This window comes from Diceros bicornis, chromosome 35 (assembly GCF_020826845.1).
Source record: "Diceros bicornis minor isolate mBicDic1 chromosome 35, mDicBic1.mat.cur, whole genome shotgun sequence".
Lineage (NCBI taxonomy): Eukaryota > Metazoa > Chordata > Mammalia > Perissodactyla > Rhinocerotidae > Diceros > Diceros bicornis.
The window spans coordinates 772755-787198 of NC_080774.1; the positions used below are offsets into that span (position 1 = coordinate 772755).

The window sequence follows — 14444 nt, forward strand, 5'->3', positions numbered from 1 at the left end:
CTTTCTACGGGGCGTGAGTGCTCCACTTTGCCGCAGTCCCCACCACCCCATATTGTCGCTGCCAGCATCTGGGACTCAGCGGACCTTCACATGCCTCTGCTGGCTCCCCGACTCTGCTTCCTCTGCTCACTCGCTCATTCACCTGACAACCGTTCATTGAGCGCCTGCTGCATGCAGGCGCCACTCTAGAGGCCTGGAAACAACACTGAGCCAAGACACCTGTGCCCGGAGCCTCCTTTGCTTGTCTGGCACGTTTGGGTTTACAGCCCAACCTTTTCAAGGCTCCCGAGTCTGAGGGCCTGTGGTCCTGCCCACCCCCACCCCGTGGGCCCTGCACAGGGATCCGAGAGCGCCAGCCTGCAGGGGCTGCCGGACCAGCTTCACTCCCCTGGGCGGCCTTGCCAGTGGCAGGGGGTCTTCAAGGGTGAGGGGCCTCATGGCCGAGGGAGTCATCAGGGGTTGGGGGGACTCAAGCTATGCCCGGCATCACCCCTTCTGGTCATAGCCACTGGGTTTCCCATGAGAAGCCCCCTCTGTCCCTCTCCCAGGCTGGTGTCTCAGGTGACATCACCCCTTAACCCACGGGGAGCATGTGACCAGGTCCTGCCAAGCCGAGCGTCTCTTTCCTCCGGCCGCCTGATTGGTTCAAGGAAGGCCACGTGACCCAAGCCAAGCCACCAGGGCTCCGCCCACAGTGACGGGAAAGAGGCTTCTGTGTCCCAAGCGCTTGGACACTCTGCTGGTGGCATCTGTCACCAGGAGGGAAGAGCCAGCCTAGAAATGGAGCCAATTCGGCAGAATCAGAGCCAGGAGAGTTGGTCTCGATGACGTTGTTGGAGCACCTGGATCGAGACGTGCCTGAAGTTGGTGCTACACCTGAACCTTTTGGCCAGACAGGCCTATACCTGCCTTGTTTTGACTTAAGCCACTCTCAGTTGGGGTGTCTGCCATTGACAGTGACTGAAGGGGCCTGACTGATACCTGTATCATTTTAATGTGAGAAATTGAACTTTAGAGAAAAGAAGCCAGTTGCCCATGGTCTCATGAGGGGCCAGTGGTGGAACTGGAAGCAGAATCCTGGCTCCCTGCCCTGCTGGTCCACGGAGGCTGGTGCTCCTGCCCACTTCTGTGCTGCCGTGGGGCCAGGGACTGCTGCCGTGGGCACCTCTCCTCACAGCTGGGGTGAGGCCAAGCCCTCCTGCGGTGAGGAAGGAGGGTCCTGCTGCCCCGTGTGAGTGATGGCCCCCTCCACTCCCTGCCTTTTGTGGGAAGGACACGGAGGTCCTCACCCCACTGCGGGCAGCACCCTCCGAGCCTAGTTCAAAGCTGGTCCCAGTTTCTTGAGGTTGTCTTTGAGGAGCTGGCATCAAAGCCTTGAGGTCAAGGCCCCCAGTGAGCCGCTCTGGAATAAGATTTCATCTGGGAGAGAATGCGAGGAGGCTGCGCCGAGAACTCACGGTGTTGAGATCTGGGCCCAGCAGGGGGGCTGAGATGCACAAATGTGCAGAGAAAATGCAAAAGTTCCTTTTTGCTTAAATTAAGCAAATTAAGAGGAAGTGGGTCTGGACGCCCATCTGCTGGCACCGTTGGTACAGACTTGGTGCCCACAGAAGCGTCTCTGCACTGCATCGCCGGGGACGAGGAGGTACCCTGCAGTACCCGGGCCGCCGGCATGCGTGCTGCTCTGGGACGCAGACCCCCGCCCTGGCTCTGTGCCTCCATTCCCCGCTGCCTCCTTGGACGACCCGGAGGTGGCGGCCTGGCGCCTCGGCTCTGCCCGCCCCAGGCTGAGAGCGGGAACTCCCAGGTCAAGCTGGAATGACTGGTCTCCTTGTTTTCATTCTGGCTGAGCCCCATCCTGAGGGCCAGCTCCAGCACTCCCTGGTGCCCAGCCCTCCGGAGAACTCCCGCCACGGAGAGCCTGTCTTTCTCTTCTGTCGAGTCCTGATCACTCGGCAGACTTCGTTGGAAGCCTGAGTCATCGGGGCTCCTTGGCACTGACCTGGCTGCTGGCCAGGGGCTGGGAAGTGGAGGCCAAGGCATGGGTGCAGGTTCATCTGCCCGAGTGCTGTGATGAGTAGACCCGAGGGGGCTGGTCCCAAAGGCAGCACACATCATTTGGGATTATGTTTAACTGCATCTAACAGAAACCCAACTACAGCAGCTTAAGAAAATCGGGACAAATAGGCTCAAACAACTCTTTGAGGATGTCAGTGAGGACTCAGGCTCACTTCCCTTTCCACCATCCTTAGTGTGTGCCCTTTTGACCTCATGGCTACAAAATGGCTGCTGTACCTCCAAGCATCACATCTACATTCAAAACAAGAAGAAGGAAGAAGGGACAGCACCTAAGTCAGGAAAAAACGCTTTCCCAAAAATCCCCAGGAGATGTCCTCTTTTGTCCCATTGGCCCAAACTCTGACACATGGCCAGTCTTCACTGCTAGGGCATCTGAGAAATGTAGTTTTCTAAAGCTGTCCCACTGCCACCCAAACCAAACTGGGGTTCTGTTAGGAAGGAAGGGGGATCTAGGTAGACAGCTGGCAGCTGCTGCCACACACACATTGGGGAGAAACCATATTAGGGTGGGACAGACCACGGAACCAAGCTACCCATCGAAAGGCGCCCGGCGGGAGGGGGCGTGAGACATACAGTGGGGAGACCAGCATGAGAGGAACGGTAGTGAATAAGTGAAAATTGTCGTTTTTTGGTTCATTTAAAAAAACTAATATATTTTATATTTTAGAGCAGTTTTAGGTTTACAGAAAATTGAGCAGACAGTACAGAGTTCCCCTATCCTCCCACTCCCACAGTTTCTCCTGCTATTAACATCCTACCTTAGTGTGGGACATTTGTTACTACTGATGAGCCAGTATTGATACATTGTTACTAACCATCGCCCACAGTTTACACTAGGTTCCAGTCTCCACAATAAGTCCTGTGCGTTTTGACAAACGCGCAGTGTCTGTCTCCACCATCGCAGCACCACACAGAAGCTTCACAGCCCTGACTCTCCCGCAGGAGTGCTAACTATGTGTTTATTTAATCCTCATAAAACCCCTCGAGGAAGGTCGTATTATTGCACCTATTTTACAAATGAGGGAACCGAGGCACCGAGATGTGAACTACCTCGCCCAGGGCCACACGGCTGTCTCAGAGCAGAGCCGGAGCTGGAGCTCACTCAGGTCTGGTGGTCCGAGCCTGAACTCGGAGCCGCTGCCCCGTGCTGTCTGGAGAACAGAAGGGAGCGAGAGTCACAGCGGGGGTGACGTGGGGGGTGGTGGGAGAGGTGCCCCGAGCAGGACCTGCCCAAGCAGCGCCCCCTCCTGGCGCCGCCCTGCGGGCTTCCAGTGCTGCGGGGGGCCCATCCCACCGGCAGAGTGAGCCAGGCCCTCGAACAAAGAGATGTCAGCCCATTCTCTCTCCCGCGGAGGCGGGAATGGGAATATTTCAGATCCCATGTTGTTCTTTCCTGCGGCTCCAACACGCCTACTACGCTCCCAGGCCGGGCGGAGTTTGCTGAGTAAACGTGGCCCCACTGGTTGCATCACCGGCGCATCGTCTGTAATTGTTACGCTGAGGCCAGGTGTGATCACCACAGTTTGAGGAGGGATGTGATCACACGTTTGCCTTGCAGTCTGCGGTAGCATCTTAGATGCATGCTCGGCTCTCACGGCAGGAAGCTCTGGACTCCTGGAGTCTGCAGGGTGCGTGGGGAGCCTGCCGGACGCTGCGGGTTGAGGGGGGGTGGAGCTCCAGCCTGGGGGACCCTCCTCGGGGGCCACCCCAGGTCTGGACTTTGTGGCTCTGCTGCACCTGCCCCCAGGCCGTCTGGCCGAGCCTCCTGTTCTCCCCGTCGCAGGCGGCGGCCTTTGTCCGCACACTGGGTGACAGGCCGCCTGCCCGAGCGGAACGTCCCCTGTGCAGTGAGAGAAACGTCTGGCTCTTCCCTGTGCTGGTGGACAGAACAGGTCTCCGGGGAGCGGGCCATCGTGCAGGGAGGAGTTTCTTGGGCGGCCTCTGGTTGTGATGAGAATGTGAGGTTGTAGGCTCCGGAGGCCCCGGGGAGGGTGGCACAGGACCACCTTCGGGGAAGTGGGCCAGAGCCTGGGATCTAAGAGGAGGGGGCGTGGGCGGCCTGGGTGATGGGGCTCCAGGCACTGCTGAGCCCATTTTTCAGACATGCAAACTTTTTAGCAAATTGCAAAGTCAATTTGTCTTAAGACACTTGAATGAAAAGATCTCGAGTCAGCGGGTGAAAGCACAAGCATCCTGCTCAACGCGCAGGGGAGCTGCTCAGGGCTCAGACCTTCACTGTGTTTTTGGTTTTGCTTCCCCACCAGCGCCTGCCCCCCCTGCCCCCTGCCCCTGGCCCCTCAGGGCCGAGCCTGCCTTTGTGTAACTGGTTCCTCCTGCTTCTGCCCTTCCTTCTCCTTTGAGAGCCAAGGTTACCAGAGACCCTGTGGCAGGGACGCTGCCACAGCATCTCCGAGTCTCAGTGTCTGCGGCTGAAACCAAGTCCTGCAGACCCAGTGGCGTAAACAACAGAACCATGTGGTCTCTCAGCTCTGGAGGCTAGAAGCCCAAGACCAAAGAGAGATCTCCGCCCGTCCAGCGTTGGAAACCGGGCTCGCTCCTGTGACCTGACCCCTCCACCCACTGTGATTGCAGGCGGCAGGCTGGTTCCCCCCGAGGCCTCTCTCCTTGGTGTGTAGACGGCCGTCTTCTCCGTGTCCTCACATGGTCGTCTCTCTCCATACGTCTGTGTCCTCATCTCTCCTTCTTATCAGAACACCATCTGATGATCAGGGGCCACCCTAATGATCCGTCTCAACTTGATCATCTCACATTTGAGTTACCGGGGGTAGGACTCCAACATATCTATTTAGGGGACACAATTCAGCCCACAACACTCCCATTCTCCATGTTCTTCTAAGACGTGGCTCTGACAGCCCTCCCCTTGGGGGTGGGGTCCGCGTCCCCTCTGTTGGAATCCACTTGGATTTCTGACGACTGTGGAGGTAATGTCACATGACCTCGGGGGCTAGGTCACAAGGTGATGTTTGTCTCCGAGATGCTTGGCCTCAGAACCTGACCTCCATGCTGCCCTTCGAGAGGCCGAGTGGGGACAAACCAAGGTCCCTGGGTGAGCCCAGCTGATGGCCGGCACCAACTTGCCAGCCGTGTGTGAGCCTCCTGAAGTGCCCCCCTGCCCCCAGTCAAGCTGCCCCAGGGACGCCTGGAGCAGAGATGACCCCTCCCTATAATCGGTGCCCAAATGCAGGTCTGTGGACAAAATGAAGATTGCTGTTGTTTTAACCATTAAGTGGTTTGTGTCAGCAACAGATAACTGATGTGTGACTTTGTTTCCCTAGCTGATGGGTGGTCACCGCTGTCCCCCGTGTCTGGAAACAGAAGGACTTCCTGCCTCTGCTCACCAGACACGGGGGACAGAAGAGCCCACCCCCCGTCTCTACCACCTGGTTTCTCCTGCCCGATTCCTTGGCCCCGTGGGGGCAGCGCCAGGCCCTCCTGGGCACCTGCCGGGGGCTCCACCTGCGCTGCCGGTGACAGTGTCCCCCAGGAAGCCCCTGGCGGCTCCCTCCGCTTCTGTCTCTCATGCAGCCAGGGAACAGGAGAGGTCGGGGGACAGTGATTCTCCCTCCCGGCCGCGGGGCTCCTGGGCTGAGCCGAGCCTGAGAGCATGTTCGCTGGGGCCGGCACGGCCCCCGCTTGGTTACGGGCCTCACTGGGTGAAGATCAAGAGCCAGGACAAGAAGGGCTCGGCGGCAAGGGAAACGATTGAACAGCTTTGTCCTAGTGACGGCAGAGCTGTCCGGCCTCGAGGCCGGGCTCCCCGGCTCCTCCATACGTGCGATTCGGGTTGAATTAGAAATGATGTGTATCCAGTGCAGGGTCAAGGCCACAGACGGAGCTTCAGGAAGGGTCATGCGCCCGCTCCGACAGCTTCTCTGACGGGGTGTGAGTCCCTTGTTCGGGGCCAGTCCCCACGGAGGGAACCGCGGAGGCTAGGCTGTTCCGTCTGTGCCTGTGTGGACTGTGTCTCCCTTTATCCTTCCTTCCTTCCTTCATTCCACAAAGAGCTGCATTCTGGAGAGACGGGGGATGGGGACGTACATTTTAGTTTTCAGGGGCCTTCCAGTCTAGCAGGAAAGACACACTAATCGGATAATCACATGTCTACGTTTCTATAAACTTCAGTCAGTGCTATGAAAGGAAAAAGGACTACATGACTATGAAGAGAAACCCGGGGGTCCTGACATATTCTGGGAGGGAGGGAGGCTAAGACATGAAAGATGAGCGGCAGTTGACGGAAGGGAAACAGACGGGGTGGGGGGTAAGAGGACACCAGGCAGAGGGAGCAGCACGTGCAAAGGCCCTGAGGGGGAGAGGCCTGGCATGTCCAAGGAACCACGAGAGGCCAGGCAGTTAGAACACAGTGAGAAGGGAGACGAGAATGGAGGTGGCGGCCCTGACCACACGGGGTCTTAGACACAATAGTCAGGACCCGGGTGTTATTCTAAAAGTAGTCGGGGCCTCTGGGGCTGTTGCATCCAGAAGCAAAGGCACTGACGTGAGGTCCCGTGAGGACAGAGGGGAGGGGAGGCTGGAGGGGGTGGGATGTATTCAGACGGTGCCCATTCATGACAGCTGAGCCTCAAGGTAAGTTCTTGAGAACCTGCTGCCGCACCCCTCCCAGAGATGCAGACACCGCAGGGCTGGAGAGATTCTGCTGGCGAGGAGGGAGGCTGAGGCGAGCTTGGACATGCTCCTCACCCCAAACAGCCACACCTGGGCTGACCACCTGCCTGGGATACCCGAGGGCCCGTTGCTCCCTCGGCACCTGCTAAAGAAGGTGCTTTCTCAAGGAGCAGGTCACCGGTTACCTGAGAGGAGGGGACACAGCTCGGGAGGTTCACACAGACCCAGCCATCGCCCAGCGGGAAGCCGGCCTAGAGAGGGGGCCCAGGAAGGGAAGGTTTGGTCTGGGGAGAAGGGGGCAACCGCAGCGTGGACATGCTCAGGCCGAGAGAAGGGGCGGGGTGAAGGTTCCCTGCCAGGCCTTCCAGACGGCCCTGAGTCAGGGCTGTCGTGGACCTGGGGGTCCGACGCTAAGGTGACTGTTCCCTGTGGCTTATCTGCGTCCAGGGGGCCGTTTCTTAGGCCAGCCGTGACTTGTCCAAGGTCTCTGGTGGAAGGGGATGCCGGAAGCATCGTCCCACCTGCTTTGTTAGATATCTCCCTCTCTACCTGTGTTGTTCTAGCGATGCCTCTCCACCAGGTGGGCCCACCAGAGAGGAAATGAGGCTGCACATCTGCCTGGGTGAACCAAGTGTCACTCTTGGTCACAGCTGATTGGCTAGAACATGGCACATGACCACACCTTGCTGCAAGGGAGCCTGGGACATGTAGTCTTCACCTGGGCAGCCAAGACCCTGGGTTCTGTTGCTATGGGGGGCCCAGAGGAGCGATTTGGGAGGACAGATGCTGTCCGACTTTGCCACAGAGACCACGCCTTACGCAGGGGGTGTCTGGAGGCTTTGGCGGGGAGGAAGCCATGGGGAGGAGAAAGTCAGTGGAGGGAAAGAGAGAGGAGCCACCATGCGAGACAGAAAGGGGTTTGGCAGGATCCACGTCTCTGGTTTCCATCACCCGAGGTTCGCTCCCCCTTTCCCCACGTTAGATTCCACGAGTGAATGCATTCCACTTCGAACTAAGCGAGTTCAAGTTGGGTGTCTGACCACCAAGAGCCTTGACAGGTCAGCTTGGAACTGAGACCCCATAGGCCCCATGACTTCCCAGGGGCTCACCCTGCAACCTCCCCCACCCAGCCCACACGTCCCAGAGAAGCCCAAGCGGGTTTGGGCTCCACCCAGGCGTGCTGGGTGAGGGCCGGGGCACTGAGGGGCACCTGCCCCGCCCCGCACGAGGCCTTTACCCTCCTCCGCACCAACTGTTCCTCCAGAATCGCCAGGATTTCTCCCTCGAGGGGAGAGCGCTTGGCAGATGCTTCTCTTTCTTTCTTTCTCTTTTTGGTTTGTGTTTTTTAGAGCACTGAAAGCCAGCCGTTATGTGTCATCGGAACATATGAAAGGAAGCGTGTATTTTCCAACTACAGTCGCTCCCAATCTCAGACCCCAGGAATGCAAAGCTTTGGAAAGTAAACACCAATAGATCCGAGTCAGAACATAGCAGATGGTGGGGCTGCCAGGGTGGAACCAGCTCCCTGGGAAGCTGGAGAATTCCCTGCCAAACAGAAGCCATGTGAGTCACTCTCTGCAGTGCCTGGGAAGCTTCCGCTTCTGTCTTCTTCCTCTTCTCCAAATGTTTCCCCAAGAATCCAACGAAAGGAGGGAAGGCCCGCAAGAGTCAGGTCAACCACAGCACTTCTGTGTCCTCGTGGGGTGTGAAATGTGGCTCCAGGGCAGGTGCTAATGTCACATGGTGTCACATCAGGGCCCCTGTCATTCCCCACTTGGGGGGTTCTTCCCACGGAGGAGCTAAGGCTGGGAGTAGGTGGCCAGGGAGGGGTCCTGGCTGGATCCCTCCAGGGCAGGGTCATGCACGGCCATCGGGACAGACCAAGTTTCCAGGAGCCACTCTGTGGGTGGGGACCGTTGACCCACTAACTCCTTCCCGCCCAATCTACATGTCTCGAGACCACAGCTGTGACGGTTCTGGAGTCCTTGGAGTTCTAGGCGGTGGTTGTGGAGACCTAAGGCACAGTGGGCAGTGAGGGCTCCAGGGTGCCCAAAGGGGAGGGCACGGGGCTTCCATCTGCTTTTAAATATGCGGGGAGACCAGCGGGCGTGACGAGACACTGTTTTCACATAGTAATTGTACGTTAGAGACAAATTAAACTAGCCACCTTTTCTAAAGCTACGTTTCACCTTTATGTAAGATTAAGAAAATGTATGCAAGACGGACAAATGTCAGTTGTCCACATCAAGGATTGTTATCATCACTATTTTTAATTGGGAGTGACTTTGGGCATCATGGAGATGGTGGGAGGGGCCTGAAGGCCCCTTGGCAGCATCACGAGGACAGATTTTAGGGGATTCTTGAGGATGGGCCTGGCCCCAAACCTTACACCGGCGTCCTTTCCTAAGCATGTCCAGGTCACACGTCAGGTCACAAAATAATTGAGAAACTTAAATCTGAAGTTTTATCAATAGAGAAGGAAGAAGACTCTGTCTGTGGAACAAGTCTGTGATTTTTCAGGTCCATTTTGGTTGCAAGTGATGGACAATCGACTTGAACAAACTTTGGCAAAGGAGGAATGTACTGGAAGGGTCTCGCCATCCAGGGCAGGAACAGATAACCGAGCTGCAGGGGGTCCAACGCTGTGGCCACCTCACGGACTAGGTGCCTTGAGAAACTCAAAGGTGGGTTTGGAAGCAATTAACTGTTTTTCCAAGTTGTTTCTTTTCCTTTTGTGTGCTAAGGAGATGTAACCACCAGCCATCCAGAAGCTGACAGAGGGAGGCACTCTAGGGAGAAGTAACCACCAGCCATCCTAAAATTGACCAACCCTCATCACAAGAGCTCTGCCCATGACCTTTGCCTTATCTTTAACGCAAAGGTCTCTCCAGGAGGAGCTTAGGCCTCATTATGCGGAAGCATGTTCTCCAACTGAGCTGTGCAAGCAAATACCTGCCTCTCCCTTTTGAACATTCATTCCCCAACCAAATAAAAGTTCCTGCTTTCCTTTGTTCGGGATGCCATGACTTTGGAAATGATTCCTCATGGCCTCCTACCTGCAACAAATACACTTTACTTTGTGAGACAGCTTCCACTGGTGTAGTGTCTTATTTAACTCACCAGGAGACGAGCCCACTTGGTTGGGTATCAGGCGGGTGGGGCCTTTCCCTCCTCTCATGTGTGTGTCTCCATCAGGACGTGCAAACGGCCCCAGTCTGAGCGCCCACAGGGTCTGTCGCAGATGGACTCTGCTCTCCCTGTGGAATAAAGCTCTCAGGGCAGGACTGGGGCCAGACCAGTCGGCATGGACGATGTGTGCAAGTGGAAGCCACCCCTGCAGCCATTTGGTGGAACAGAAGGAGGTGTTCCCAAAAAAGCTGGCCCCACAGGGAGAGGGTGGGTGGGCTCTGCTTGCACCCCACACCCCATTCTTCCCCAGCGACCCTCCCGTGCCCCTCCTCTGCTCTGAGTGACTGTGACTGAGCTGGAGGGTCACGTGCCTCAGCCTGGACATTAGAGCTCACGTGCCCTTGGACACACCACCCCTCCAGAGGCTCTCCAGGAGAACTCTGGGGTGACAGCCCCGCCGGGCTTGGCCGGGTGCATCCCCTGGTCCCCACGGAGGTGAGCGTGGCTGACTCAGAGCCAGCCTAGAGGGGCTGTGCCCGGAGAGACACACGCTCCTCGTGCTGTTCTTGGATCCCCGATCAAGCCGTGCCTGTACCCCCACCTGCCCCTCGAGTCCCAATTTCAGGAGCTAATACATTCCATTTATTCTGCTCCAGCCCCTTAGAGTTGGGTTTTCTGTCATTGCCCCAGATCAAGTCCTGACCGACCCACCAAATATTGACTCAGCATTACATCAGCAAAGGTAACATGTGCTAGCCGCGGCGACAGACACAACCACGAAAGCTCAGAGGCTTAGTACAAAAACATTTCCTCCTGGCATTAAAAGCTCATGTCATTATCCTAGTAGGTCACCAGGGCCTGGTTGGGAGGCGTGGGTGTGACCCTGAGAGGTCATCGAGTGACCCAGGCCCCTCCCGTGGCTTGTCCTCCTCCAACCCTCTGAATCCTCTCCCTTCAGCCAGAGGTGGGGACAGAGCTAGGATCACAGGCCCGGAAGGGAAGTCCGTTATTTCTGCGTGCACGCCATTGGTCAGAACTCAGTCACATGGCTACAGCTGGCAGCAGAGGGGTCTGGGAAATGTAGTCCAGCTGTGGGTCCAGGTAGAAGAGGAGAGGCCGGCTCTGCCCAGCTCTTCTGTTGACCTGCTCATTTGGGTTTGCTTCTTGCCGAATGCTGGACTGACCTCAGAGCTGGACCACACCCCTGCCCCCTCTCCACCCTGATGTGGGCTGGCCGGGCCCCAGGTTCCTCACCATACAGCCCTGACTGCGCAGCACCCCACACTGGACTCCTATTCGATTGACAGAAGCGAGTGGCGGGTTCTGAGAGACGTTCCAGACACAGCGAGAGGAAGCCGTTCTCAGGATCGGCTAGTAGACGGGGTGTTCCTGTGTGGGGCAGCGGAGGCGGCCCTGGTGCATTATCTGGGGCAGCCGTGGCTGTCGGGGGACGGGGGAAGCTCAGCAACAAGTAATTTCAGAGCCAGGCTGGTATTACCTTCAGGATCGCTGTTCTAATTGCGGCTTGTGGAGTGGGGCCACAGCCCAGGGCAGGACCGGCTCTCTCTGGGCAGGGAAGCCAGATCTAAAAGCCACTTTGCAGCAATCCTGCCTCTTTCTCCAGACTGGTCTGGACGATGTGAAAGGACAATAACCAGAATAACACAGCCTGAGTGAGGTCTGAGCCCACTCCCAGACCCTCGGGGCTTCCCTGTTGATGTGTTTGTTTTTTCCCTTCCTGCCTCACTTCCCTCCTCCTCCCTGCGGGACCTGAGGCGCTGGAAGTCTCGGCCCGGGGGATACTGGCAGGAAGAGGGGAGCTTTAAATTCATCCACTTGAGAAGCGGTTTCTTTGGGAAGGAACTGTGGGAGATCAAGATGTGGCCACCCTGAAATATATCTCTTTACCTTGATTGTTTTCTCTGACGGACGTTTGACCTCCCCCACTAACTGCCTAAAGAATTTGACATAGTAACTCCTTCCTGGAACAGATCTTTATCTGATGGCTGTAATATAATGTAAAATAGATGTTACAATAGAAAAGGCACCAACAAGCCCATCTTATTGGAAGTTCTATCTCTCTGGCCACATTCTCTGGATGGCCCTGCGAGGAGATGCCAGACAAACATTTACATTTATAAGGGAAGTCTCCATTTGTAAAGGTATCTCCCTCTCTGTATTGGGAAGAAGGGGGACGACCTCATTTCTAGAAACTTATCAATGTGGAAGGTGAGGCCTTAAATCTGCATAATAACCTTACCCTTGTTTACTGTGCTTTAGTGGTAATCTCCTGTAACTGACCCCCCAACCCCCAACATCCTCCTTTGTCTTTAGCTGAAGATGGTGTGGGAGATCAAGGTTTGACCATCCTAAAATATATCTCTTTACCTTGATTGTTTTCTCTGAGGGACATTTGACCTCCACCACTAACTGCCTAAAGAATTTGACATGGTGGCTCCTTCCTGGAACAGATCTATCATGATGGCTGTAAAGATAATGTAAGATAGAGGTTACAATAAGAAAGCCACCAAGCCCCTTTTATCAAAAACTCTGTCTCTCCCTGACCACATTATCTATAGATGACCCTGAAAAGAATTGTCTTCCTGCCCTCTGAAGTCCTAAGCCGCTACCCGCCCCCAACATGCTCCTCGCCTTTAGCTGCAATACTTAAGCAAGCAGCTTAGACAGAGGGACGAGTTGCTCATTTCTGAGTTTCTCCCATGTATACATGTTATTAAACTTGGTATTATTTTCTCCTGCTAGCCTGTCTTGTTAATTATTTGGCCAGCCATAAGAACCTTAAGGGAAAGGGCAGAGAGGGATTCTCCCTCTTTCCCCACAGAACACACAGAACTTGTTCAATCAATACCCCTGTCGCCTCCAGCTTCTCTCCCGCCAGGAAACTCAGGGTCTGGTCCAGGCCTCGGGAAGGCGCACAGAGGAGGGGAAAAGAAAGGGGGGGTCGGAAAGGGTGGTGGAGGGGATCCCTGCGGCGTTCCTGGCATGTATGAGGGGACTGGGGGAAAGGATGGCCCGTGGGTTCTTGGCCTGGGGAGGTGGGCGGCAGTCAGGAGGCTGGGGATCTGACTTACGATGAGGCAGGAGGAGCGAGCACCGAGGGTCAGACCCCTGGGCTCTTCTCACTTCTGTTCCTAGCTGTCGGCAGTGTCTGTAGGTTGATCAGTGTTTTGGAGCCAGCTGTACCTATGAAATTCCTGTCGTCTTTGCCTTGTTGATCGGTCGGGGCAGTGGAGGGCGTCAAGGAGGCAAGCTCTGCAGTGAAGCCCCTGTAAAGTGCCCTGTCCGTCCCACGTGTAGGTCAGAGCGCTTACTGTGGGGCCAGGGAGTGCTGCCTGTGTGGAAGCAGGTCCCAATGCTCTCTCTCTCTCTCTCTCATCCTTCCACCTTCAGATTTTTATGTCTATTTTACAGATGAGAAAGTCTGACACTTGTCCAAGGTCACACAGCCAGTCCGTGAAGGATCTGATAGGTCTGGTCAGTTTGAACTTAGAGAAGAGAGTGGTCAGCTGAGCTCCTTGGCCAAGGGGGCAGGAGGTGGGACGGGAGCACCGATGTCCTGCTGTGCCCAGACCCTCGGGAGCCTGGAGGACTCACTCCCCCAAGACTGTGACACCAGAGCCGCTGGGTCTTCACATGACTCCCTGGGGCGGAAGGGCTGGGGTGGCCTCACCCCTCATGCCTGCCTCCAGGGCTGAGCCAGGATGTCTGGAGAGGCCACCAAGCTCTCTTGGCCTTAACTGTCAAGGAACTGGTGACCACTCCCAGTGTGTCCCGGGAGGGCACAGCCATGCTTCGCTGGGAATCTCCTAGGACAGACTGCCGTGGTGAGATGGGAGCCAGGGTGGGGAGAACATGCTTACACTGTTCCCCAGGAATCCCCACCAGAGGCCCCTGCACCGAGCAGCGTGGGGTGGGGCAGAGCAAGACCCTGGAGTGTCCACTCTTGCTGATTCTGAGGAGGCAGCTCGGGGGACAGCTGGGGTGCTGTCTCAGCCAGGTGGGTATTCTTCCTCCATTTCTTGGAGAAGGAAATTGAAGCTGAGAGATCAAGTGACCTTTGAGCCCTGCAAAAGCCACGCTGGGCTGGGACATTTCCAGAAACGTCTTCCAGGAAAGGAAATGAATATGCCAAGACTGTTTAGATTATAAATGACAGAAACCCAACTCAAATGGAAAAAGAGCAGATTTATTGTCATGACACTGGATTCATGCAGAGTTGGGTAGAGGGGTTCAGATCTTCCCAGGGACTCTTACTCTGCCTTGTCTGCTCTCTCTGAGCTCTTCGTTCTCAGCCAGGCCCCCCAGTTCTGGTGAAGATGACCCCCAACAGCTCCTCACCCATTCCCACCAGACGTGTGAACCTGATGGGAAAAGAGCACCAGACTGTGCCAGTTTTCCACAACAAAGTCCAAGAGTTGAGTCGCGCTGACCTGTCTTAGGCCATGTGTCCACCTCCAAACCAATCCTCGGGCTGAGGGCATGGAATGTGCTAACTGGCCTGAGGAGTCAAGGAGTTTCTGGAGCTGGGGGTAGGGCCTACCTCACCTCAACCAATGGATTTAGAATAAGTG

General features: G+C 56.1%; 1 long non-coding RNA gene across 1 annotated transcript; it reads right to left on the minus strand.

The window, feature by feature from the left end:
• Nucleotides 1-5846: 5846 nt before the first annotated feature.
• Nucleotides 5847-11397, minus strand: LOC131398634 (uncharacterized). Its single transcript, XR_009216949.1, has 3 exons — nucleotides 11351-11397; nucleotides 9844-9980; nucleotides 5847-6111 (listed from the first exon to the last, which is right to left on the minus strand). It is a non-coding gene; the product is annotated as an uncharacterized LOC131398634 (long non-coding RNA).
• Nucleotides 11398-14444: the final 3047 nt, after the last annotated feature.